This window comes from Ranitomeya imitator, chromosome 5, assembly GCF_032444005.1.
Source record: "Ranitomeya imitator isolate aRanImi1 chromosome 5, aRanImi1.pri, whole genome shotgun sequence".
Classification (NCBI taxonomy): Eukaryota; Metazoa; Chordata; class Amphibia; order Anura; family Dendrobatidae; genus Ranitomeya; species Ranitomeya imitator.
In genome coordinates this window covers 528,370,624-528,397,206 of record NC_091286.1, presented here as the reverse complement: position 1 = coordinate 528,397,206, position 26,583 = coordinate 528,370,624, and the positions used below count along the sequence as shown (strand labels likewise).

The following is a 26,583-nucleotide window of genomic DNA, read 5'->3' as shown; positions in this document are numbered from 1 at the left end:
AGAATTTATTGACCTAAATTTACCACTAACATGAAGCCCAATATGTCACGAAAAAACAGTCTCAGAACCGCTAGGATCCGTTGAAGCGTTCCTGAGTTATTACCTCATAAAGGGACACTGGTCAGAATTGCAAAAAACGTCTTTAAAAAGGTCTTTAAGGTCAAAATAGGCTGGGTCATGAAGGGGTTAAGGGCACAAAAATTAAGTTTGAAAATTGCAAAATTTGCAATATTTTTTCCAAATTTCCATTTTTTTCATACATAATCCCAAGTCATATCGAAAATTTTGTACCACTAACATGATGTACAATATGTCATGAAAAATCAGTCTCAGATTCACCGGGATCCGTTGAAGCGTTCCAGAGCTATTACCAGATAAAGTGACAGTAGACAAAATTGTAAAAATTGGCCTGGTCATGAAAGGGAACCTGTCAGCAGGATTGTGCGTAGTAACCTACACACAGTGTCACGTTGGCGCCGTTATACTGAATACAATGATACCTTGGTTGATGAAATCCGTCTTGTGGCTGTTTCTTAGGCTACGTTCACACTAGCGTTCGGCTAGTGTGCGTCGCGCTAGCGTCGGGCGACGCAGCGGCGACGCACGCGTCATGCGCCCCTATGTTTAACATGGGGGACGCAGGCGTTTTTGCTTGTTGCGTTTTCCGACACGTGCGTCTTTTTTGACGCTAGCGTCGGACCAAGAAAACACAACAAGTTGCATTTTTCTTGCGTCCGATTTTCGTCAAAAAACGACGCATGCGTCGAAAAACGCACGCGTTTTTCGGTGCGTTGTGCGTCGCGTCGCCGACGCAGCGGCGCACAACGCTAGTGTGAACGTAGCCTTAATCTTTATTTTCAGTTTTGTGTTAATGATATGCTCGTATCCTAAGGCGGGGCTGGTATATGTGGTGACTTTTTTTTCCTTGCTCAAGTAAATCTGAATAAAGGGATTAAATGCTCAGTAACCATGCGATTATGCTGCAGCGCAGGTGCTACGGCCGGCACATGCCTGCAGAAGCGTTTTTTTTTTTAAATTTAGTATGTTAGGTATTTATTATGCAATCTAGGGGGCAGGTCAGTGAGGGATCAGTGACCTGTCAGCAGTCTGCATTATGAATATATAATCAGAGCACCACATACACCAGCCTCGCCTTAAGGCATGAGCATATCATTAACACAAAACTGAAAATAAAGATTAAGAAACAGCCACAAGACGGATTTCATCAACCAAGGTATCATGTTATTCAGTAAAAAGGCGCCGCCGACCTGACACTGTGTGTAGGTTACTGTGCACAACCCTGCTGACAGGGTCCCTTTAAGTACCAAATTGGCTCTGTCACTGAGGGGTTAATTCATTTTTCAGTCGAGGTTTTCTGTAACAGGCAAGAACGAGAATTAAGAGTTTGTGATATTGATCAGCCTCCTCGACATTCAAACTCCTGATAAGCCAGAGCTTTTATTGATGGGTTTCTAATTAAGAGCTACGAGTCCCTGGAATGTTAGCGGGGCTGCATTACGAGTTGTTATTTTGCGCATAGATTGTCTGTGTCATTGGACTTGATTTTACACTCTTATCTTTCGGGTGACGGCAGACACTGTCTGCATGACTATTCTTTAATCCTTTCAGAACAGAAAGACTTTACTTCTACTGACTGATGGCTTCTCTTCATCTGAGGTTTCTCCTGGGAATGAAAAACAACTGGGATGCATTCTCCTGGGCTTTCACAAATGGAATGTGAGCCTCATGACTAAATAATGCAATAAGTTCCTATTTTGTAAATGCAGTGTACAACAGTCTATGATTTCCTATCTCTATCAGCTGGAGACTAGAGTACATTAGTCTTTAGACTCTCCAGACATTAGCTTGAATACAATGTATGAACACAGAACACTTATGTGTGCTTTACTGACGAGAGGTTTGTGGTTGAATGTTGTTTTGTTCAGAGGTCCTGGACTATATGAACCGTAAAGGGAATCTGTCATCCCCTTGATGTATATAACCTATTATGATGGGTATTAATAGAAATATTACACTAGTCCTACCTGTATGCCTCATATTAATGGTCTTGTTGCTGAGAAATGTTATATTGTTTCTTTACATTAATGATTTCTTGCAGGCTTTGGGTCGTGAGTTGCTTGGAAGAAATCCCTGCCTCCTTTCTTTATTGTAATACTTACCCCCCTCCCATCAGCGTCAGTTACAGCCCCAGAATCCCACGCCTGTGCCCTGCACTCCCTCAGAAGTGCATACCTCATCCTCCCTTCTGTGGGCACTGCATTCAGGGAACTTTTGTGCAGGCGCCGGAGAGTCACTGTGACTCTGTGATCTGCGATAAGGTGCTCTCCCCTCTTCCTCCTTGAATATTCATCGCTAGGAACCATGTATATATAGCGATGACTATGCAGGGAGGAAGTGGGGAGAGCACCTTATCAGTGCACACACCGGAGGTCACTGGAGTGGAAGTCGCTGGTGTCTGCGCAGAAGATCCCTGAATGCAGTGCACACAGAAGGGAGGATGAGATATGTATTTCTGAGGGAGTGCAGGACGCAGACGCAAGATTCCAGGTCCATAACTGACGTACATGGGGGGCGGGAAGTTTAGTAATGAGAGGAGGCAGTGATTTCTTCCAGTCACCGCAAGCCCCAGAGCCTGGAAGAAATCATTAACATAAAGAAAGATTATAATATTTCTCAGCAACAAGACCATTAATCTGAGGCATACAGGATGGACTAAAGTAACATTACTGTTACCTGTATGCCCATATTAATAGGTGATATATGTCCTGGGAGCGTAAAGGGATTGTTCATATACTATATGTGGGAGAAAAACACTGTTTGGGCACATGGCAGAGTTTGGAAGGGAAGGAGCGCCATTTCACTGTTTGATTGTAAAGTTTGCTGGCACAATTAGTGAACATCGTGTCAGGTTTGGAGAGCCCCTGATGTGCCTAAAATGTGGAAATCTCCTACAAGTGACACCATATTGGAAACTAGACATCTGGGAACTTATCTAGATGTCTACTGCCACCTTGAACCCCCAGGCGCTTCACAGAAGTTTAAAACGTTGAGCCGTGAAAATAAAAAAAATCACTGTATAGTGACAGATCGCTGATGTGATACTCTGCAATGCTTCTGTTCTGTATAGCATCAGAGTAGCGACTGACAGGCAGGGGAGGAGGTGCTTTAGCTTCTGCTCTTAGCTGACAAACCACCTTCCCTGAAGGACCCCGCGGTCATTTTGTAGCTGGGGAGTCCAACACGATTGCATTGTGTTGCGCTGATGGAAGCACACAGGAGCCCACTCCCTGTGCGATCTCCTTGAAGTCACTGTCACTATTGACAGCGGCATCAGAGGGGTTAAACACCCGTGATCATGCTAGAATTGATTGTGGGCATCACTACAGGATGTCAGCTCTCACACAGAGCTGACACTTGCACCTGATTGCGGCGCTGAGTGTGAGCCTCTGCGATTGCGACGCCGTATATGTACTGCAGCTTGCAGGGTCGAGAAGGGGTTAAAGGGGTTTTCCCATGAACGAAAGTTGATTTTAATTAATTGATCTTGGAATAATAATAACTTCCACAATTGTAAGTATTTAAAGGGAACCTGTCAGCAGGATTGTGCACAGTGACCTACACACAGTGTAAAGTCGGTGCGTTATAATGATTTAAACGATCCATTGGTTGTTGAAATCCGTCTTGTGGTTGTTTAATCTTTCTTTTCAGTTTTGAGTTAATGATATGCCCGTGCCCCGGGGCGGTCTGTGGGGGGTCTTCATGTGGTTCTCTAATTATGTATTCATGTGTATGGCTTCTGACAAGTCACTGATCCCTCACTGACCTGCCCCCTAGTTTGCATAACGAATGAATGTACATACTGAAGAAAAAAAAACTTCAGTCAGGTGCCAGCCGTGGCCCCTGCACTGCAGCATAATCGCATGTTTAGTGTCCTAGTAATTAGAGATGAGCGAATATGTTCGGCTCCCTCCTTATTTAGCAAGCTATAGTGCTTACCGAATAAGCTGCATCGGGAACCCGGCATCCTGGATCGCGCAGGCTGATCAGCTGTTCGGCTCTGCAGCTGCATGTGTCGCGGCGGTGTCACTGTCACAACACATGCATGGAGAACCTGTGTGTTTGCATAATGAATACCTGTACACACTGAAGAAAGGAAACCCCTTCTGCAGGCAGGATCCAGCCGTGGTACCTGTGCTGCAGCATAACCACATGTTTAGTGTTCTAGGAATCACTGTTCTTCATGTTATTGATCAAGTACAAAAGACAAAGAAAATCAATTTGTAAATAGCAGCCAATGCGCCTGCGCAGCAGCAGCTATCGGTGTATATAGAGACCCAATAGCTACCATTGCACAGGCGCTGGTGGTGCCATGTTGGAGGAGGAATTTTTTTTCCTTATCCAGCAATATGGCACCAACGGCACCTGCACAATAGCAGCTATCGGATCTCTTTATACACTACTACGCATCGAGTGCTATTTTCAAATTGATTTTCTTTTTTTGTACTTGATCAATAACATGAAGGACAGTGATTCCTAGGACACTAAACATGCGATTATGCTGCAGAGTAGGTGCCACGGCTGGAACCTACCTGCAGAAGGGCTTTTTTTTTCTTTCTTTATTTACATATATGTATTATGCAAACTAGGGGGTGGGTCACTGATGGATCCCCTCAGCACAAGCAGATCATTATCTAAGAACCGAAAATAAAGATTAAACAACAACCTCAAGACGGATTTCATCAACCCAGGTATTATTTTAATCAGTACATAACGGCGCCAACCTGACACTGTCTGTAGTTTACTGTGCACAGTCCTGCTGACAGGTTCCCTTTAAATACAGTGTTCATGAGCTGAGATAATCTTATAAATGTGCCCCTGTTGTGAACTGGGTAATGGTTGTGTCTCACCATACAGTTTGCATAATGAATACGGTATATGTAAATACTGAAGAAAAAAAAAGCCCTTCTGCAGGTAGGTTCCAGCCGTGGCATCTACTCTGCAGCATAATCGCATGTTTAGTGTCCTAGGAACCACTGTCCTTCATGTTATTGATTATACCATCCTTCATACCTTCATACCACAACTGCACCCTAATGGTTGCCCCATAATTGGGCACACATAGATATTTTAAAAAGAAAGACAAACTCTCATTTTTGCTTTCTTAAATTTTCAGGTTTATTAACCTGTTGGATTGACCAATAGCACTGTAGTTGTTCAGTAATAAAAACTAATTATCAAAAATGCTAATTGCCCAATAATTGTGCACGCACTGCACAGTGGCTAAACGGAAATATGAGATACAGTGGGAAAAATACAGTATTTGATACACTCCGCCAATTTTGAAAGTTTTCCCACCTACAAAGCAATGGAGAAGTCTGTAATTTTTATCATGGTTACACTTCAACTGTGAGACAGAATCTAAAAAAAAAAAACCTAGAAAATCACATTGTTTGATTTTAAAATAATTAAAGGGACACTGTCACCTGAATTTGGAGGGAACAATTTTCAGCCATGGAGGCGGAGTTTTGGGTTTTTTGATTCACCCTTTCCTTACCCGCTGGCTGCATGCTGGCTGCAATATTGGATTGAAGTTCATTCTCTGTCCTCCATAGTACATGCCTGCACAAGGCAATCTTACCTTGAGCAGGCGTGTACTATGGAGGACAGAGAATGAACTTCAATCCATATTGCAGCCAGCATGCAGCCAGCGGGTAAGGAAAGGGTGAATCAAAAAACCCAAAACTCCGCCTCCATGGCTGAAAATTGTTCCCTCCAAATTCAGGTGACAGTGTCCCTTTAAATTGCGTTTTATTGCATGAAATAAGTATCTGATCGCCTACCAACCAGCAAGAATTTCTTCAAGAAGCCCTCCTACTCCTACTCTGCACAGATTCCATGTATTAATTGCACCTGTATAAAAGACATACCCAAGAAAAATGGGCCCTTTGTAAGCAGGCGCTTCCAATCTAACAATAACAACCTACATGAAATAGAAGTCTATGCTGCATATCTTAAAATTTAACCCCTTCATGACCTTGGGATTTTTCGTTTTTCCGTCTTCATTTTCCACTCCCCTCCTTCCCAGAGCCATAACTTTTTTATTTTTCCGTCAATTTGGCCATGTGAGGGCTTATTTTTTGCGGGACGAGTTGTACTTTTGAACGACATCATTGGTTTTAGCATGTCGTGTACTAGAAAACGGGAAAAAAATTCCAAGTGCGGTGAAATTGCAAAAAAAAGTGCAGTCCCACACTTGTTTTTTGTTTGGCTTTTTTGCTAGGTTCACTAAATGCTAAAACTGACTTGACGTTATGATTCTCCAGGTCGTTACGAGTTCATAGAAACCTAACATGACTAGGTTATTTTTTACCTAAGTGGTGAAAAAAAATTCCAAACTTTGTTAAAAAACAAAATTGCGCCATTTTCCGATACTCGTAGCGTCTCCATTTTTCATGATCTGGGGTTGGTTGAGGGCTTATTTTTTGCGTGCCGAGATGTCGTTTTTAATTATAGCATTTTGGTACAGATACGTCCTTTTGATTGCCCATTATTGCATTTTAATGCAATGTCACGGCGACCATAAAAACGTAATTCTGGCATTTCTAATTTTTTTCTCGCTACGCTGTTTAGCGATCAGGTTAATGCTTATTTTTAATTGATAGATCGGGCGATTCTGAACGCGGCAATACCAAATATGTGTAGATTTGATTTTTTTTTTATTGATTTATTTTGATTGGGGCGAAAGGGGGGGTGATTTAAACTTTTATATATTTTTATTTTTTTCACATTTTTTTTACTTTTTTTTTTACTTTTGCCATGCTTCAATAGCCTCCATGGGAGGCTAGAAGCAGGCACAGCATGATCGGCTCTGCTACATAGCAGCGATCTGTTGTTCGCTGCTATGTAGCAGAAAATCAGGTGTGCTGTGAGCGCCGACCACAGGGTGGCGCTCACAGCTGCCGGGGATCAGTAACCATAGAGGTCCCAAGGACCTCTATGGTTACAATACTGAAGTATCACCGACCTCCCATCATGTGACGGGGGTCGGCGATGACGTCATTTCCGGTCGGATGCGGTAGTTAAATGCCGCTGTCTGCGTTTGACAGCGGCATTTAACTAGTTAATAGGCGCGAGCAGATCGCGATTCTGCCCGCACCTATTATGGGCACATGTCAGCTGTTCAAAACAGCTGACATGTCCCGGCTTTGATGCGGGCTCATCGCCGGAGTCCACATCAAAGCAGGGGATCTGACCTCGGACGTACTATCCCGTCCGAGGTCAGAAAGGGGTTATTATAGATCTTTATTGAATAATTCAAAAATCAAACATAAAAAAATATATATTAATAAATAAGGGGAAATAAATAACAGATACTGCACCTACAGGATAACTATAAGGTATAAATCCTTCAGTATATATAAATAAATAAATAACATATGCTCCACAAGATTTACAATATATCTCTATACTAACATATAATCATTTATAATCAATACTCTCATAATACCTCCTGGTCACAAACAGACCTAGAATGATCAGCATTGAAAGTGCATAGTGCTAACTTGAGTTTTGTACCCATGTAAACATTATATAGTGCAATCAGTAATATATTAAACAAGGTGCAAGCATTTCAAAATCTCCCTCGCTCCGATGGATTGCCAGGGTGATATAGAAGCTGCTCTATACACAGCGGGGAGCGCTTCCCCTGGACTTCCGGTTCTCGGGTTACCGTGGCAATGCATCTGTAACTCTGCAGCGGTAGCGTCTCCTTCTGATGCGTTGGAGGGGGCGTGACGCTGTGGAGTGTGACGCTGACCCGCTGTGACCAGACTTCCGCCTCTCTGGGGTAGGAGCGCCGCTCAAACCGCTGACACCAATTAGAGATATTAGTATATAAGGACCAACAGATTCCCATAAGACAGACCCCCTAGGAAGAAGCAACATCGCAAAACGAACATCGGGGCCTGGACTTCACCTACAGGTTATGACTCCACTCTATTTCATATACCGAAATGCTTGCACCTTATTTAATATATTACTGATTGCACTATATAATGTTTACATGGGTACAAAACTCAAATTAGCACTGTATAAAAGACACCTGTACACTCACTCAATCAATCACACTATGACCTCTCCACCATGGCCAAGACCAAAGAGCTGTCTAAGGACACATGGACAAAATTGTAATCCTGCACAAGACTGGGATGGGCTACAGAACAATAGACAAGCAGCTTGGCAAGAAGGCAAGAACTGTTGGCACAATTAGAAAATGGAAGAAACACAAGATGACTTTCTCGGTCTGGGGTTCCATTCAAGATCTTGCCTCATGGGGTAATGATTATTCTGAGAAAGGTCAGGAATCAGCCCAGAACTACTACACGGGAGGACCTGGTCTATGAACTGAAGAGAGCAGGGACCACAGTCTCAAACATTAACATTAGTAACACACTATGCTGTCATGGATTAAGATCCTGCATGGCACATAAGGTCCCCCTGTTCACACCAGCACATGTCCAGGCCAGTTTGAAGTTCGCCAATGACATCTACATGATCTAGGGAAGAAGGTCATGTGGTCAGAGACCAAAATAGAACTTTTTAGTTTTTAGTATCAACACCACTCCCTGAGTTTGGAGGAAGAAGAAGGATGGGGACAACTCAAAGAACATTGTCCCAACCGTGAAGCATGGTGGGGAAACATCATACTTTGGGGGTGCTTATCTGCAAAGGGGACAGAATGACTGCACCGTATTGAAGGGAGTATGGATGGGGTCATGCATCGCAAGATTTTTGCCAACAACTTCCTTCCTTCAGTAAGAGCATTAAAGATAGGTTGAGGATGGGTCTTCCAGCATGACAATGAACCAATACACATAGGCAGGGCAACCAAGGAGTGACTCTGTAAGAAGGATTTCAAGGTCCTGGAATGGCCTAGCCAGTCTCCAGACCTGAACCTAAATAGGAAATCATTGAAGGGAGCTGAAATTCAATGTTGTCCAGCGACAGACAGCCTGGAAACTGGAAAGATCTCTGTAATTGCAAACAAAGGTTTCTGTACCAAATATTAATTTATTTTTTTTTCTATTGTATTGAATACTTATTTCATGCAGTAAAATGCAAATTAATTATGTAAAAATCATACAATGTGATTTTCTTGATTTTTTTTTTTCACATTCTGTCTCTCACAGTTGAAGTGTACCTTTGATAATAATTACAGACCTCTTCATTCTTTGTCGGTGGGAAAACTTGCAAAATCGCAGTGTATCAAATACTTCTTTTCCCCACTGTATGTGCACAATTGGGCAGCCACCCATCCATAAACTTAAAGGCACTATGAAAAATATACCAAAATAGGTGTTTTTTCTTTTGCCCTATGAAGTGAAAAATACTTGTATACTGCGCATAAGCTAATGCATGACATGCACAGTCTTTCCTTCCACCAGAAATTTAATTTAAAAGGACTGTGAAATCCCCGTGGTTCCAACTCCCATTGTTTTCCACCAACTTTTGTTTACAAGGCATCAGCGATGGTGAGAGTAATGGCTGATATGTCAGTAACACCATATTTATATGGAACCACAATCAAAAAACAAGCAATGCAGACCCCAGACAAATGAGCAAAGCGATAGTTCATCAGGTGCAATGATTTTTAATCAGGCTTAAAAATCATTGTTATTGCCAGCAAATCATCCTGATGACATGATGACCTAACGATCACATTAACGATCATTCTGAACACATGGAATTCTATTTAACCTATCTAAACAGACCCTTAAACCAAGGTTATTTAACAGCAAAGATCAGGCAGTGTAAACAGGCCCCAAGTAGAGTATGTCATCACATACGGAGCAGTGGCGGAACTTCGTTGTGGTTTTGTTCATGTGTTGAGATATATATATATATACTAGATGGTGGCCTGATTCTAACGCATCAGGTATTTTAGAATATGTATGTATGTATATAGCAGCCACATAGTATATAGCACAGGCCACGTAGTATATAGGAGTACTACGTGGCCTGTGGTATATACCATGTGGCTGCTATATATAGTACATACATACATATTGTAGAATACCCGATGCGTTAGAATCGGGCCACCATCTAGTATATATACCGCTAAGTCATCTGGGTAATTTCGCAATGCATCTCTGGGACCGGAAGCTGGCGGGAGCGCATCGTCGGACTACGGAAGGTGAGAATAGCAGTTTAACATAGTAACATAGTAACATAGTTAGTAAGGCCGAAAAAAGACATTTGTCCATCCAGTTCAGCCTATATTCCATCATAATAAATCCCCAGATCTATGTCCTTCTACAGAACCTAATTGTATGATACAATATTGTTCTGCTCCAGGAAGACATCCAGGCCTCTCTTGAATCCCTCGACTGAGTTCGCCATCACCACCTCCTCAGGCAAGCAATTCCAGATTCTCACTGCCCTAACAGTAAAGAATCCTCTTCTATGTTGGTGGAAAAACCTTCTCTCCTCCAGACGGAAAGAATGCCCCCTTGTGCCCGTCACCTTCCTTGGTATAAACAGATCCTCAGCGAGATATTTGTATTGTCCCCTTATATACTTATACATGGTTATTAGATCGCCCCTCAGTCGTCTTTTTTCTAGACTAAATAATCCTAATTTCGCTAATCTATCTGGGTATTGTAGTTCTCCCATCCCCTTTATTAATTTTGTTGCCCTCCTTTGTACTCTCTCTAGTTCCATTATATCCTTCCTGAGCACCGGTGCCCAAAACTGGACACAGTACTCCATGTGCGGTCTAACTAGGGATTTGTACAGAGGCAGTATAATGCTCTCATCATGTGTATCCAGACCTCTTTTAATGCACCCCATGATCCTGTTTGCCTTGGCAGCTGCTGCCTGGCACTGGCTGCTCCAGGTAAGTTTATCATTAACTAGGATCCCCAAGTCCTTCTCCCTGTCAGATTTACCCAGTGGTTTCCCATTCAGTGTGTAATGGTGACATTGATTCCTTCTTCCCATGTGTATAACCTTACATTTATCATTGTTAAACCTCATCTGCCACCTTTCAGCCCAAGTTTCCAACTTATCCAGATCCATCTGTAGCAGAATACTATCTTCTCTTGTATTAAATGCTTTACATAGTTTTGTATCATCTGCAAATATCGATATTTTACTGTGTAAACCTTCTACCAGATCATTAATGAATATGTTGAAGAGAACAGGTCCCAATACTGACCCCTGCGGTACCCCACTGGTCACAGCGACCCAGTTAGAGACTATACCATTTATAACCACCCTCTGCTTTCTATCACTAAGCCAGTTACTAACCCATTTACACACATTTTCCCCCAGACCAAGCATTCTCATTTTGTGTACCAACCTCTTGTGCGGCACGGTATCAAACGCTTTGGAAAAATCGAGATATACCACGTCCAATGACTCACCGTGGTCCAGCCTATAGCTTACCTCTTCATAAAAACTGATTAGATTGGTTTGACAGGAGCGATTTCTCATAAACCCATGCTGATATGGAGTTAAACAGTTATTCTCATTGAGATAATCCAGAATAACATCCCTCAGAAACCCTTCAAATATTTTACCAACAATAGAGGTTAGACTTACTGGCCTATAATTTCCAGGTTCACTTTTAGAGCCCTTTTTGAATATTGGCACCACATTTGCTATGAGCCAATCCTGCGGAACAGACCCTGTCGCTATAGAGTCCCTAAAAATAAGAAATAATGGTTTATCTATTACAGTGCTTAGTTCTCTTAGTACTCGTGGGTGTATGCCATCCGGACCCGGAGATTTATCTATTTTAATCTTATTTAGCCGGTTTCGCACCTCTTCTTCGGTTAGATTGGTGACCCTTAATATAGGGTTTTCATTGTTTCTTGGGATTTCACCTAGCATTTCATTTTCCACCGTGAATACCGTGAATGGTATTGTGGTATGGTAATGGTAATGGTAATGGTTTGTTTTTTTTAATTATTTTTAACATTAGATATTTTTACTATTGATGCTGCATAGGCAGCATCAATAGTAAAAACTTGGTCACACAGGGTTAATAGCGGCGGTAACGGAGTGAGTTACCCGCGGCATAAAGCGGTCCGTTACTGCTGGCATTAACCCTGTGTGAGTGGTGACTGGAGGGGAGTATGGAGTGGGCGCTGACTGCGGGGAGTATGGAGCGGGCGCCGAGCACTGACTGCGGGGAGTATGGAGCGGGCACTGACTGGGGAGTATGGTGCAGGCACTGACTGCGGGGAGTATGGAGCGGGCGCCGGGCACTGACTGTGGGGAGTATGGAGCGGCACTGACTGCGGGGAGTATAGAGCGGGCACCGGGCACTGACTGCAGGGGAGTAGGGAGGGACTAATTGGACTGTGGCCGTCGCTGATTGGTCGCGGCAGCCATGACAGGCAGCTGGCGAGACCAATCAGCGACTTGGATTCCATGACAGACAGAGGCCGCGACCAATGAATATCCGTGACAGAAGGACAGACAGACAGAAAGACGGAAGTGACCCTTAGACAATTATATAGTATATATATATATATATATATATACATATATATATACAGTTAGGTCCATATATATTTGGACAGAGACAACATTTTTCTAATTTTGGTTATAGACATTACCACAATGAATTTTAAACAAAACAATTCAGATGCAGTTGAAGATCAGATTTTCAGCTTTCGTTTGAGGGTATCCACATTTAAATTGGATGAAGGGTTTAGGAGTTTCAGCTCCTTAACATGTACCACCCTGTTTTTAAAGGGACCAAAAGTAATTGGACAATTGACTCCAAGGCTATTTCATGGACAGGTGTGGACAATCCCTTCATTATGTCATTCTCAATTAAGCATATGAAAGGCCTGGAGTTGATTTGAGGTGTGGTGCTTGCATTTGGAAAGTTTTGCTGTGAAGTAAACATGCGGTCAAAGGAGCTCTCCATGCAGGTGAAACAAGCCATCCTTAAGCTGCGAAAACAGAAAAAACCCATCCAAGAAATTGCTACAATATTAGGAGTGGCAAAATCTACAGTTTGGTATATCCTTTGAAAGAAAAAAAAGCACTGGTGAACTCATCAATGCAAAAAGACCTGGGCGCCCACGGAAGACAACAGTGGTGGATGATCACAGAATAATCTCAATGGTGAAGAGAAACCCCTTCACAACAGCCAAACAAGTGAACAACACTCTCCAGGAGGTCGGCGTATCAATATCCAAATCTACCATAAAGAGAAGACTGCATGAATGTAAATACAGAGGGTTCACTGCACGGTGCAAGCCACTCATAAGCATCAAGAATAAAAAGGCTAGACTGGACTTTGCTAAAAAAAACATCTAAAAAAGCCAGCACAGTTCTGGAAGAACATTCTTTGGACAGATGAAACCAAGATCAACCTCTACCAGAATGATGGAAAGAGAAAAGTATGGCGAAGGCGTGGTACAGCTCATGATCCAAAGCATACCACATCATCTGTAAACCACGGCGGAGGCAGTGCGATGGCTTGGGCATGCATGGCTGCCAGTGGCACTGGGTCTCTAGTGTTTATTGATGATGTGACACAGGACAGAAGCAGCCGAATGAATTCTGAGGTATTCAGAGACATACTGTGTGCTCAGATCCAGCCAAATGCAGCCAAACTGATTGGTCGTCGTTTCATACTACAGATGGACAATGACCCAAAATATAAAGCCAAAGCAACCCAGGAGTTTATTAAAGCAAATAAGTGGAATATTCTTGAATGGCCAAGTCAGTCACCTGATCTAAACCCAATTGAGCAGCATTTCACTTGTTAAAGACTAAACTTCAGACAGAAAGGCCCACAAACAAACAGCAACTGAAAACCACTGCAGTGAAGGCCTGGCAGAGCATCAAAAAGGAGGAAACACAGCGTCTGGTGATGTCCATGAGTTCAAGACTTCAGGCAGTCATTGCCAACAAAGGGTTTTCAACCAAGTACTAGAAATGAACATTTTATTTAAAATTATTGAATCTGTCCAATTACTTTTGGTCCCTTTAAAATAAGGGTGGAGCAAGTTAGGGAGCTGAAACTCCTTAACCCTTCATCCAATTTTAATGTGGATACCCTCAAATGAAAGCTGAAAGTCTGATCTTCAACTGCATCTGAATTGTTTTGTTTAAAGTTCATTGTGGTAATGTCTATGACCAAAATTAGAAAAATGTTGTCTCTGTCCAAATATATATGGACCTAACTGTATACAGTCATTGCCAAAAGTATTGGCACCCCTGCAATTCTGTCAGATAATACTCTTTTTCTTCCTGAAAATGATTGCAAACACAAATTATTTGGTATTATTATCTTCATTTAATTTGTCTTAAATGAAAAAAACACAAAAGAGAATGAAGCAAAAAGCAAAACATTGATTATTTCACATAAAACTCCAAAAATGGGCCAGACAAAAGTATTGGCACCCTCAGCCTAATACTTGGTTGCACAACCTTTAGCCAAAATAACTGCGACCAACCGCTTCCGGTAACCGTCAATGAGTTTCTTACAATGCTCTGCTGGAATTTTAGACCATTGTTCTTTGGCAAACTGCTCCAGGTCCCTGATATTTGAAGGGTGCCTTCTCCAAACTGCCATTTTTAGATCTCTCCACAGGTGTTCTATGGGATTCAGGTCTGGACTCATTGCTGGCCACCTTAGAAGTCTCCAGTGCTTTCTCTCAAACCATTTTCTAGTGCTTTTTGAAGTGTGTTTTGGGTCATTATCCTGCTGGAAGACCCATGACCTCTGAGGGAGACCCAGCTTTCTCAAGCTGGGCCCTACATTATGCTGCAAAATTTCTTGGTAGTCTTCAGACTTCATAATGCCATGCACACAGTTAAGCAGTCCAGTGTCAGAGGCAGCAACGCAACCCCAAAACATCAGGGAACCTCTGCCATGTTTGACTGTAGGGACCGTGTTCTTTTCTTTGAATGCCTCTTTTTTTCTCCTGTAAACTATATGTTGATGCCTTTGCCCAAAAAGCTCTATTTTTGTCTCATCTGACCAGAGAACATTCTTCCAAAACGTTTTAGGCTTTTTCAGGTAAGTTTTCGCAAACTCCAGCCTGGCTTTTTTATGTCTCGGGGTAAGAAGTGGGGTCTTCCTGGGTCTCCTACCATACAGTCCCTTTTCATTCAGATACCAACGGATAGTACGGGTTGACACTGTTGTACCCTTGGACTGCAGGGCAGCTTGAACTTGTTTGGATGTTAGTCGAGGTTCTATATCCAACATCCGCACAATCTTGCGTTGAAATCTCTTGTCAATTTTTCTTTTTCGTCCACATCTAGGGAGGTTAGCCACAGTGCCATGGGCTTTAAACTTCTTGATGACACTGCGCACGGTAGACACAGGAACATTCAGGTCTTTGGAGATGGACTTGTAGCCTTGAGATTGCTCATGCTTCCTCACAATTTGGTTTCTCAAGTCCTCAGACAGTTCTTTGGTCTTCTTTCTTTTCTCCATGCTCAATGTGGTACACACAAGGACACAGGACAGCGGTTGAGTCAACTTTATTCCATGTCAACTGGCTGCAAGTGTGATTTAGTTATTGCCAACACCTGTTAGGTGCCACAGGTAATTTACAGGTGCTGTTAATTACACAAATTAGAGAAGCATCACATGATTTTTCGAACTGTGCCAATACTTTTGTCCACCCCCTTTTTATGTTTGGTGTGGAATTATATCCAATTTGGCTTTAGGACAATACTTTTTGTGTTTTTTCATTTAGGACAAATTAAATGAAGATAGTAATACAAAATAATTTGTGTTTGCAATCATTTTCAGGAAGAAGCTGAGTATTATCTGACAGAATTGCAGGCGTGTCAATACTTTTGGCCATGACTATATATATATATAACTACTAGATAACTTTTTTTAATATTTAGGTCTGTGTGATTCAAGGCCATTTTGAGAGCGTGGTGAATGTCTGTGAAAATTTTAGATCATCCATAAATTTTGGTTCAGTTGTTCAGAAAAAATTGCAAAGTATATTGGCTCCCATTTTCTAGGTCATTTATGAGTGTCCTCACTCCCAGCCCAATCAGCAATTCTGATATTTGTGACAAATATTATAGAGAAACTAGAGAAGACTATATACTGTGCTCATCAAAATCATGAATTGAAGTTTATTACAAATGTTATTTCCTAGCTCTCAATTGATGTCCGCCTGTATATGAATGATCTGCTTTTGCCAGTACGTGCTTTTCTAAGCATATAACAGTTTACATAAGACATAAGATAGTATTTCCATAAACATTGGCTTCCTATATTTCTGTTGCCAGGTGCATTGCTTCACTTACAGGGTAAACATTTACTATTAGATCCAACATTGTGTTGCACAGTGATATTTAAGTTGCGTTTTCCCAGAGGATCACGTCTGGTCGGGGATTTACTTCACAAACCATTGTTAGGTTTACTAATAAAAGGAAAAATGTCTGCTTTGCAATGCTTATGTGTGCGATTAATAGGTAAAAAGCCCTGCAAAAATGGTATAATGGTTTCAGTGTTTAATTTCATAGGTTGTGTGCTCGTTTTTTCTATATTAGATCCTATTTCAGCAATTACTGTGTCCATAGGGACTGCCGCTATGATTTTCCCATCACACATACAGTAAATCTGCAGTATTCTGTAATCCTCCAGTCTGTGAATCTATCGGCTATGCACATTATATCAATAGGTTGAATTGAAAAAATCCACAAAATCTCCATATAAGAGACATATTGTATCTTTTGAAAAGTCTGAATGGAAGTTTACAATATGGAATGATAGACAACATAATCAGGGATATCATAAATTTTCCATTGAATGTAACCCAGCAGGAAGTATGAAGTTGCCTCAAAATCAATACAATAGACAAATGCCTGGGGACAGATGGCTTACACCCTCTGTGTACTGTGATAGCCAAACCATTATTTTTAATATTCACAGTTTCCATATTAACACGGTCTGTGCCAAAGGGCTTTTGCATAGCAAATGCGGTGGTGCCAATATTCAAAATGTACAAAAAAACCCTGTTTGGGAGAGAAGAACAGACAAATCGCGGCGCCCTAAGTGCGTAAACACAATATTATAGTCTTTAAAGGGTGCACAATTTTATGCACTCACCTGATAGAAGACTAAAATGGCTTTAGATCGTGTATCCTCCAAATTCCCTCTGAGATACTTTTCAATATACAGGGCTTGCAGCTTGCCTCGGGTGGATCCAAGTGAGAGAGCCAGAGTAAGGCTCACACAGGATGAGTAGTTCAAGAAAAGCACATCCAGCCAATGAATGGCAGCGCTTCCCAGGACTCACATTCAAAGATGATATTTCATATTTTTTTATTTCATAACTTTTATCCCAGTCTCAGAAACTTGATTTGGGGTGTGGACCAAGTTCAGTAACTCAATAAATATAACTTCATGACCCAACATCAGTTCTAATTTATGAGGAATCAGTCCTGTCAAACTAATCTGATCAGCTTCTCTGACTGGACCAGGAAAAAGCAGTGGATGTTGTCCACACTGTGCCTCACAAAATGTTGGTACATAAAATGAGAGTAATGGGACTTGGGAAAATATGTGTAACTGGGTTAAAAATGGGCTCAATGATAGGAAATGACGGGTGGTATTTAATGGAGCACACTCAGATTGGGTCACAGTTAACAGTGGATCAGTATTGGGCTCTCTTTTTAACATACTAGAATGAAAAATGTCAGTTGAATGATAATGTAGATAAATGTAACGTCATGCACTTGGGCAGAGGAAATAAAATATATAATTGTTAGGTGTCGAGTTCCCGCCGCTACACACAGAGAATTTCGAGCCACCTACGCTGTGGTCTCCCATTCTTCTTCAGCCGCAGTGGAGCCTGCTCAGCAGAGACGTCGGTCCCAGCATCTGGCTCAGTCAGATACTGTGTGCTTGGTTACTGCTGATCTTCCAGGCTCAGCCATTGTAACCAGCACTGTTCAGCAGCGAGCAGTCCTGCTTTTCCTCTACTGAGCATGGTCAAGGGACGACCTCTCATTGGAGGTCGGGGGTCACATGCTCAGGTCCTAAACAGTTCCTATTGGACCACTAGGAAGGTCCTGGAGAGCTTTCTCTATAAAAGGTTCGCATGGCCGCACGGCCATGCGCTAGTATCAACCTATGTTCATGAATGTATGAGCTTAGCTATTTTGTGGTCTGTGTCAGCATGTGCTCAAGGTCGGCTGTAAGCTACTAGAATTCCGGCACCTCCAGAGAGGAGTTTGTGTGAATTTAGGGCTGGCGTATAGCCTCTAGAATTCCGGCACCTCCGCAGAGGAGTTTATTTGTGTGAATTTAGGGCTGGTGTATAGCCTCTAGCATTCTGGCACCTCCGGAGAGGAGTTGTTTTGTGTGCTGTTGCTGACTGTATGACCACTGTATGCTCCCTGCTCCGTTAGTGAGCTTTGATCCACTGTGAGATTAACAGAGCACAGCATTACCTTTAATCACGGCGACTCTGTGAAGCAACAGAGTTTGCTCCTATACAGACCGGGTGATGTAACCCATGTCTATTCAGGCATAGTACCGCCATATAGTGCCACCATTTACTAGCAGCAGGTTCCACTCCTGCACGGGGGACCCCGGGCTGCGAATGCACCTATACTATCTCTATATTTACTCGGTGTGTTCCGCCAACCCTAATATATAATTATGTACTAAGCTGTAAAATACTAGTTAAAACTTTTACTGAAATAGACTTGTGTGTATGGGTGGACAGCAAACTCCTCTTTAGTGACCAGTGCCAGGCAGCTGCTACCAAAGCAGATAAAATAACGCAATGCAGTTAAAGAGGCATAGCTGTTCATGACAAGGACATAGTTCTGACTCTATTTAAGTCAATAGTGTGGCCACACTTAGAATGCCATGTACAATTTTGGTCCCCAGTGTATAAGAAGGACAAAGCCGAAGAGAACAGAGCAACCAAGGTTATTAAGAAAACTAGATTGTGGCCCGATTCTAAAGCATCGGGTATTCTAGAATATGCATGTCCACGTAGTATATTGCACAGCCCACGTAGTGTATTGCCCAGTCACGTAGTATATTGCCCAGCCACGTAGTATATTGCACAGCCCACGTAGTATATTGCCCAGCCACGTAGTATATTACACAGCCCATGTAGTATACTGCCCAGCCACGTAGTATATTGCCCAGCCACGTAGTATATTGCCCAGCCACGTAGTATATTGCCCAGCCACGTAGTATATTGCCCAGCTACGTAGTATATTGCCCAGTCACTAAGTATATTGCCCAGCCACGTAGTATATTGCCCAGTCATGTAGTATATTGCCCACTCATGTAGTATATTGCCCAGTCACGTAGTATATTGCCCAGTCACGTAGTATATTGCACAGCGACATAGTATACAGCACAGAGCCACGTAGTATATTGCACAGCCCACATAGTATATTGCCCAGCCACGTAGTATATTGCCCAGCTACATAGTATATTGCCCAGCCACGTAGTGTATTGCCCAGTTGCGTAGTATATTGCCCAGCCACGTAGTATATTGTCCAGTTACGCAGTATATTGCCCAGCCACGTAGTATATTGACCAGTTACGTAGTATATTGCCGAGCTACGTAGTATATTGCCCAGCCACGTAGTATATTTCCCAGTCATGTAGTATATTGCCCAGCCACGTAGTATATTGCCCAGCCACGTAGTATATTGCCCAGCCACGTAGTATATTGCCCAGCTACGTAGTATATTGCCCAGTCACTAAGTATATTGCCCAGCCACGTAGTATATTGCCCAGTCATGTAGTATATTGTCCAGTTACGTAGTATATTGCCCAGCCACGTAGTATATTGACCAGTTACGTAGTATATTGCCGAGCTACGTAGTATATTGCCCAGCCACGTAGTATATTTTCCAGTCATGTTTTATATTGACCAGTTACGTAGTATATTGCTGAGCTACGTAGTATATTGCCCAGCCACGTAGTATATTTCCCAGTCATGTAGTATATTGCCCAGCCACGTAGTATATTGCCCAGTTACGTAGTATATTGCCCAGCTACATAGTATATTGCCCAGCCACGTAGTATATTGCCCAGTTGCGTAGTATATTGCCCAGCCACGTAGTATATTGTCCAGTTACGTAGTATATTGCCCAGCCACGTAGTATATTGACCAGTTACGTAGTATATTGCCGAGCTACGTAGTATATTGCCCAGCCACGTAGTATATTTCCCAGTCATGTAGTGTATTGCCCAGCCACGTAGTATATTGCCCAGCCACGTAGTATATTGCCCAGCCACATAGTATATTGCCCAGCTACGTAGTATATTGCCCAGTCACTAAGTATATTGCCCAGCCACGTAGTATATTGCCCAGTCATGTAGTATATTGCCCAGTCATGTAGTATATTGCCCAGTCACGTAGTATATTGCCCAGTCACGTAGTATATTGCACAGCGACATAGTATACAGCACAGAGCCATGTAGTATATTGCACAGCCCACGTAGTATATTGCCCAGCCACGTAGTATATTGCCCAGCTACATAGTATATTGCCCAGCCACGTAGTATATTGCCCAGTTGCGTAGTATATTGCCCAGCCACGTAGTATATTGTCCAGTTACGTAGTATATTGCCCAGCCACGTAGTATATTGACCAGTTACGTAGTATATTGCCGAGCTACGTAGTATATTGCCCAGCCACGTAGTATATTTTCCAGTCATGTAGTATATTGCCCAGCCACGTAGTATATTGCCCAGTTACGTAGTATATTGCCCAGCCACGTAGTATATTGCCCAGCCACGTAGTATATTGCCCAGTGACGTAGTATATTGCGCAGCCATGTAATATATTGCCCAGCCACGTAGTATATTGCCCAGTGACGTAGTATATTGCCCAGTGATGTAGTATATTGCCCAGTGACGTAGTATATTGCCCAGTGACGTAGTATATTGCCCAGTGACGTAGTATATTGCCCAGTGACGTAGTATACAGCACAGAGCCACATAGTATATTGCCCAGTGACGTGGTATATTGCACAGCAAAGTAGTATACAGCACAGAGCCACGTAGCATATTGCCCAGTGACGTAGTATATTGCACAGCAAAGTAGTATACAGCACAGAGCCACATAGTATATTGCCCAGTGACGTAGTATATTGCCCAGCTACGTAGTATATTGCACAGCGAAGTAGTATACAGCACAGAGCCACGTAGTATATTGGCCAGTCACATAGTATATTGCCCAGCTACGTAGTATATTGCCCAGCCAGGTTTGTCAGAGGTGAAAAATAAAAAATCAACATATACTCACCTTTCCGAGGGAGCCCTTATAGTCCACGGCAGGTTCCAGTCCCAGGGTTGGTATTAGCGCATGACCTGTGATGATGTCGCGATCACATGACCGTGACATCATGGCAGGTCTTTGTAGCGCAGGGCCTGTGATGACTTCGCGGTCACATGACCGTGACGTCATGGCAGGTCCTTGTTGCGCAGGCGCGCAGGGCCTGTGATGATGTCGCGGTCACATGACCTTGACGTCATGGCAGGTCCTTCTGCCACCGGAACCTGCAAAGGAAGATGGCGGCCGGCGCGAGCTGCAACGGAGGGTGAGTATAGCAGGTTTTATTATTATTTTTAACATTACATTTTTTACTATTGATGCCGCATAGGCAGCATCAATAGTAAATAGTTGGGGACACACAGGGTTAATAGCAGCGGTAACGGAGTGCGTTACACCGCGGCCCGTTACCGCTGCCATTAACCCTGTGTGAGCGGTGACTGCCTGGAGGGGATTATGGAGCGGGCGCCGGGCAGTGAGTGCAGGGGAGTAGGGGAGGGACTAATCGGACTGTGCCCGTCGCTGATTGGTCGTGGCTGCCATGACAGGCAGCTGCCGAGACCAATCAGCGATGCGGGATTTCCGTTACGGAAGTTGAGGACAGACAGACGGAAGTACCCCTTAGACAATTATATATATAGATGAGTGGACTGCCAATACCAAGACAGGTTATCAAACTTGGGGTCATTTAGTTCGGAAAATTACAGGCTTAGGGGCAATCTTAATACAATGTACAAATATTTGAGGGAACAGTACAGAGATCTTTCTAATGATCTGTTACACGTAGGCAACAGTGACAAGGGGTCCTCCACCACATCTATATGACAAAAGGTTTAATAATAGTCACAAATGCAGATTCTTTATTATAAGAGCAGTGAGACTATAGACCTCTCTGCCACATGATGTTGTGATGGTTGATTCACTACAAGTTCAAGAAGGGCTTGGTTTTGCCTTCTTCCTTCTTCTGAATCAACATGTTAAGCTATAGATTGAACTCAACGGATTAAGTCTATCTTAAACCCTAAAATCTATGAGGATATGAATTCACTAGTGGTAATTAACGTGTGAAAATGATTAGCACAACAATATTCTTTTTATTCCACTCTGTTTTAATTGTTCCCATGAACATCCTGAACCATACAATATGCAACCAGAGCCAAAAGTTTTGAGACACAAATGTTGTTTTTCACATAGTTTGCTGCATCTGTGTTTTTAGATCTTTTGTCAGATATTTCTATGGTTACTTAAGCACGGTTATAAGAATTTCATAAGTTTTTACACTTTTATTGAGAAGTACATCAAGTTTATGTAAAGACTCAATATTTAGTGTTGATCCTTATTTTTCAAAACTTCTGTAATTTGCCCTGGCAGCTATATATCAGCTTTTATGCCCAATTCTGATTGATAGCAACCTATTATCTCCTTATCAGTGCTTGTAGTTTACGACAATTTCTGTATTTTTGTTTGTCCACCCGCTTTTTGAGGATTGACCTCAGGTTCTCAATGGGATTGAGACCTGTTTAGTTTTCTGGCAATTGACCCAAAATTTCAGTGTTTTGTTTAATGAGATACTTAATTATCACTTTTGCCTTGTGATATGGTGCTCCTTCATGCTGGAAAAAGTATTGTTCATCATTCGTTCTGGATTGTTTCGAGAAGAAGTTCTTGGGGGATGTTTAATAACCATACTATATTCATGTCAGCGTACTTAGGCAAAATTGTGAGAGAGCCCACCCCATTTAATTAAAAGCAAACCCACACATGAATTGTATCAGGATGCTTTACTGTAGGCATGACACAGGACTCCTCGTAACACTCAACTTTATTTCTCCAGACAATCATTCTTCCAGATGTGTTAAACAGTCTAAAGGTGACTTCATCATAGAAATTAAATTTACCATAGCCCTCTGAAGTCCTATTCCTATAGGAGTCAGCCTCCAAAAGCCTTTACCTTACTGTGTGCGCAGTTGCACGGACACTTGCAAGCTGCCAATCCTGAACAAGCTCTGCACTAGTGTTCAGGCTATCCTGTAGTGATTTCTCTTTTTCACAGCAATTGAACCTATCAGCTGAAGTTCTCAATGAGTTGCTCTGTGGTCAGTTCCCAGGATCAAAATAGTTGCAAGTCAAATTTATGTATGAGATGGCCAAGATGATTGTCTATAAAATGATGGTAGTCTCACGTTCCAAGCAGTAATGGATGTGAGATATGGAGCTTGAAAGTCAAAAGGTCAAAACAGCGTTACCTTTTGCTCCTAAATGTATTTCTAGGTGGATTCAGGAGTTCCAGCCCTCGAGCTTAGGGTTTACCTTGCATGGCAAACACCAGTTGAATTCCTGCAGTTAGTCTGATTCTTTTCCTTCCTAGCTCCTCTTCCGTTCACCACTTTAGGTTTGTGGGAGGTTAGACTTGTTCCATTTACTTTAGGCTCTCCTTAGCTTTCCTACTACCTTATATGAACATGTTTTAATTTTCTCACCCTGGGTTTTCATATGGTTCCTCAGGAGATACGAGAAATTCCTCACTGGTCTTTGAGCGAGCCAGGTCCGAGGTGATGTTTTTGAGTTGTGATGCCATGATCTTTTTAGTCTGTTTAGGGATCAGTTGTGTGTGGGTGCGGCGTTATCCTTTTGTACTTTTTACTTTACCAGTGAGTGTGTGTTAGGTTTATAACATTAAGGAGAAATTGTACAAGATTGTACTTGCTTCTATAACCCTTATGAAACAAAGTAATCATGACTTCACATTTCATTGGAGGTAACCATAGTTAACAGAAGAATGCAATTATTTCAAGCATTAGTCTCCTTTTAAAGCAATCAATCTGCTCTCATAATTAAATCAGAAATGACAGAGTGATATCAGCTGTCGTGCCCTAGTGAACACTTTCTCCAAAAGTGAAATTATGGAAGCTGGTCCGTAAATCAGTGGAAATGGTAGTTTTGGTGATTAAGTTAATTTTCATGGCAAGGAGTGACTTTACAATTTTTTTTGCAATTCATCTGATCAGTCTTAACAACAATCTAGAGTTAATTCACACTGACATTTCTAAAGTGATGCAGCAAATTTTGTGAAAACCACAATTTGTGTCAATCTCAAAACTTTTTGCCATGACAGTTTATCCAGACACACATTGCTGTAGATACAAAGATGTACTGATAATAATCAGCATGATATCAATGGCTTTGATATAGGAGACAACTGAAGGAAAAAACACAGACTGGTCCAAATTTTTAATGACATAAACTACTCCCATTTAACCCCTTCATCCCAGGCCATTTTACATGTTTGCATTTCTTTTTTTTTTGCTCTCCTTCTTTCCAGAGCCATACGTTTTTTATGACCATGTGAGGGCTTATTTTTTATGAGATGAGTTGTATTTTTGAACAACACTATTGATTTTACCATATAATGTACTGGAAAACGGGGAAAAAAAATTCCAAATGCGGTGAAATTGCAAAAAAGAGCAATACCACAATTGTGTTTGGGTTTTTTTCTTACCATGCTCACCAAATGCTCAAACTGACCTGTTATTATTATTCTCCAGGTCATTAAGACTTCGTAGATACCAAACATGTCTAGGTTCTCTTTTATTTAATTTGTGAAAAAAAATCCAAAATTTGTTAAAAAAAATAAATAAAATAGCGTAATTTTCCGAGACCTGTAGCGACCTCATTTGTCGTGATCTAGGCCTGGGTGAAGGCTTATTTTCTGTTTGCCGAGCTAACGTTTTTATTGATACCATTTTGATATAGATACAATGTTTTGCTTGCCTGTTATTGCATTTTAATGCAGTGTCGTGGTGACAACAAAAACCGTAATTCCGGTGTTTTGACTTTACTGATCGGATTAATTCTTTTTATATATTTATAGATCGGGTGTTTCTGAATGCGCCGATACCAAATATGTGTATTTTTTATTTTTATTGTTTTATTTTGAATGGGGGGTGATTTAAACTTTAATTTTTTTAATGTTTTTAAAAAACTTTTTTTACTAGCTTCATTAGTCTCCATGGGAGACTAGACGCTGCGGTCATCCGATCGCCCGTGCTACACACATCAGGGCGGTGCTCATAGCAATCCAGCTATGACAACCACAGAAGTCTCCTGCAGACCGCGGGTTGTCATGCCAACTCATCATCGACCCACAGTCATGTGACACGGACGCTGATGGGCAGAGTTTGTGATGCAATTCCGGCACGAGCATGTTAAATACCGCTGTCAGAGATTGACAGCGGCATTTAACATGTTAACAGCCGCGGGTGGATCTCGATTTTATCTGCGGTTGTTAGGGGCCACATGCCAGCTGATGAAATCAGCTGACATGTACTGGAAAAGATGTGGGCTCAAAGCCAGAGCCCACATCAAAGGGGGAGGTTAAAAAACAATGCCTCCATGTCATTTCCTCAACATAATAATCATGAATTACAAATAACAAATAAATCAGAATTAAAAGAATGAATTGATAAATAGATACAGTAGAAATAAGTATTTGATCCCTTGCTGGTTTTGTAAGTTTGCCTACTGACAAAGACATGAACAATCTATAATTTTAATGGTATCTTAATTTTAACATTGAGAGATAGAATATCAAAAATCAATCCAGAAAAGCACAAAAGTATTTGATCCCTAAGGCAAACAAGACTTAAAACTTGGTGGCAAAACCCTTGTTGGCAATCACAGCAGTCAGACGTTTTTTGTAGTTGATGATGAGGTTTGCGCACATGACAGGAGGAATTTTGGTCCACTTCTCTTTGCAGATCATCTCTAAATCATTAACATTTTGAGGTTGTCAGTTGGCAACTGAGAGCTTCAACTCCCTCCATAAATTTTTTATGAGATTAAGGTCTGGATACTGGCTAGGCCACTCCATGACTTTAATGTGCTTCTTTTTGAGCCACTCCTTTGTTGCCTTGGCTGTATGTTTTGGGTCATTGTCTTGCTGGAAGACCCATTTTTAATGTCCTGGTGGAGAGAAGGAGGTTATCACTCAGGATTTTATGGTACATGGCTCCATCCATTCTCCCATTGATGCGGTGAAGTAGTCCTGTGCCCGTAGCAGTTAAACACCCCCAAAAACATAATGTTTCCACCTCGATGCTTGACATTTGGGTCATAGGCAGCATTTTTCTGCCACCAAACACGGCGAGTTGAATTAATCCCAAAGACCTCAATTTTTGTATCATCTGACCACAACACCTTCTCCCAACCACTCACAGAATCATCCAGGTGTTCATTAGCCAACTTCAGA

The 26,583-nt window shown here is 42.0% G+C and overlaps 1 protein-coding gene across 1 annotated transcript in view; it reads left to right on the top strand.

Moving 5' to 3' along the window:
- The window catches only part of SLC9A9 (solute carrier family 9 member A9), a 1,444,260-nt gene that overhangs the window by 1,256,178 nt on the left and 161,499 nt on the right, over window positions 1–26,583 (top strand). The window lies entirely within an intron of this gene.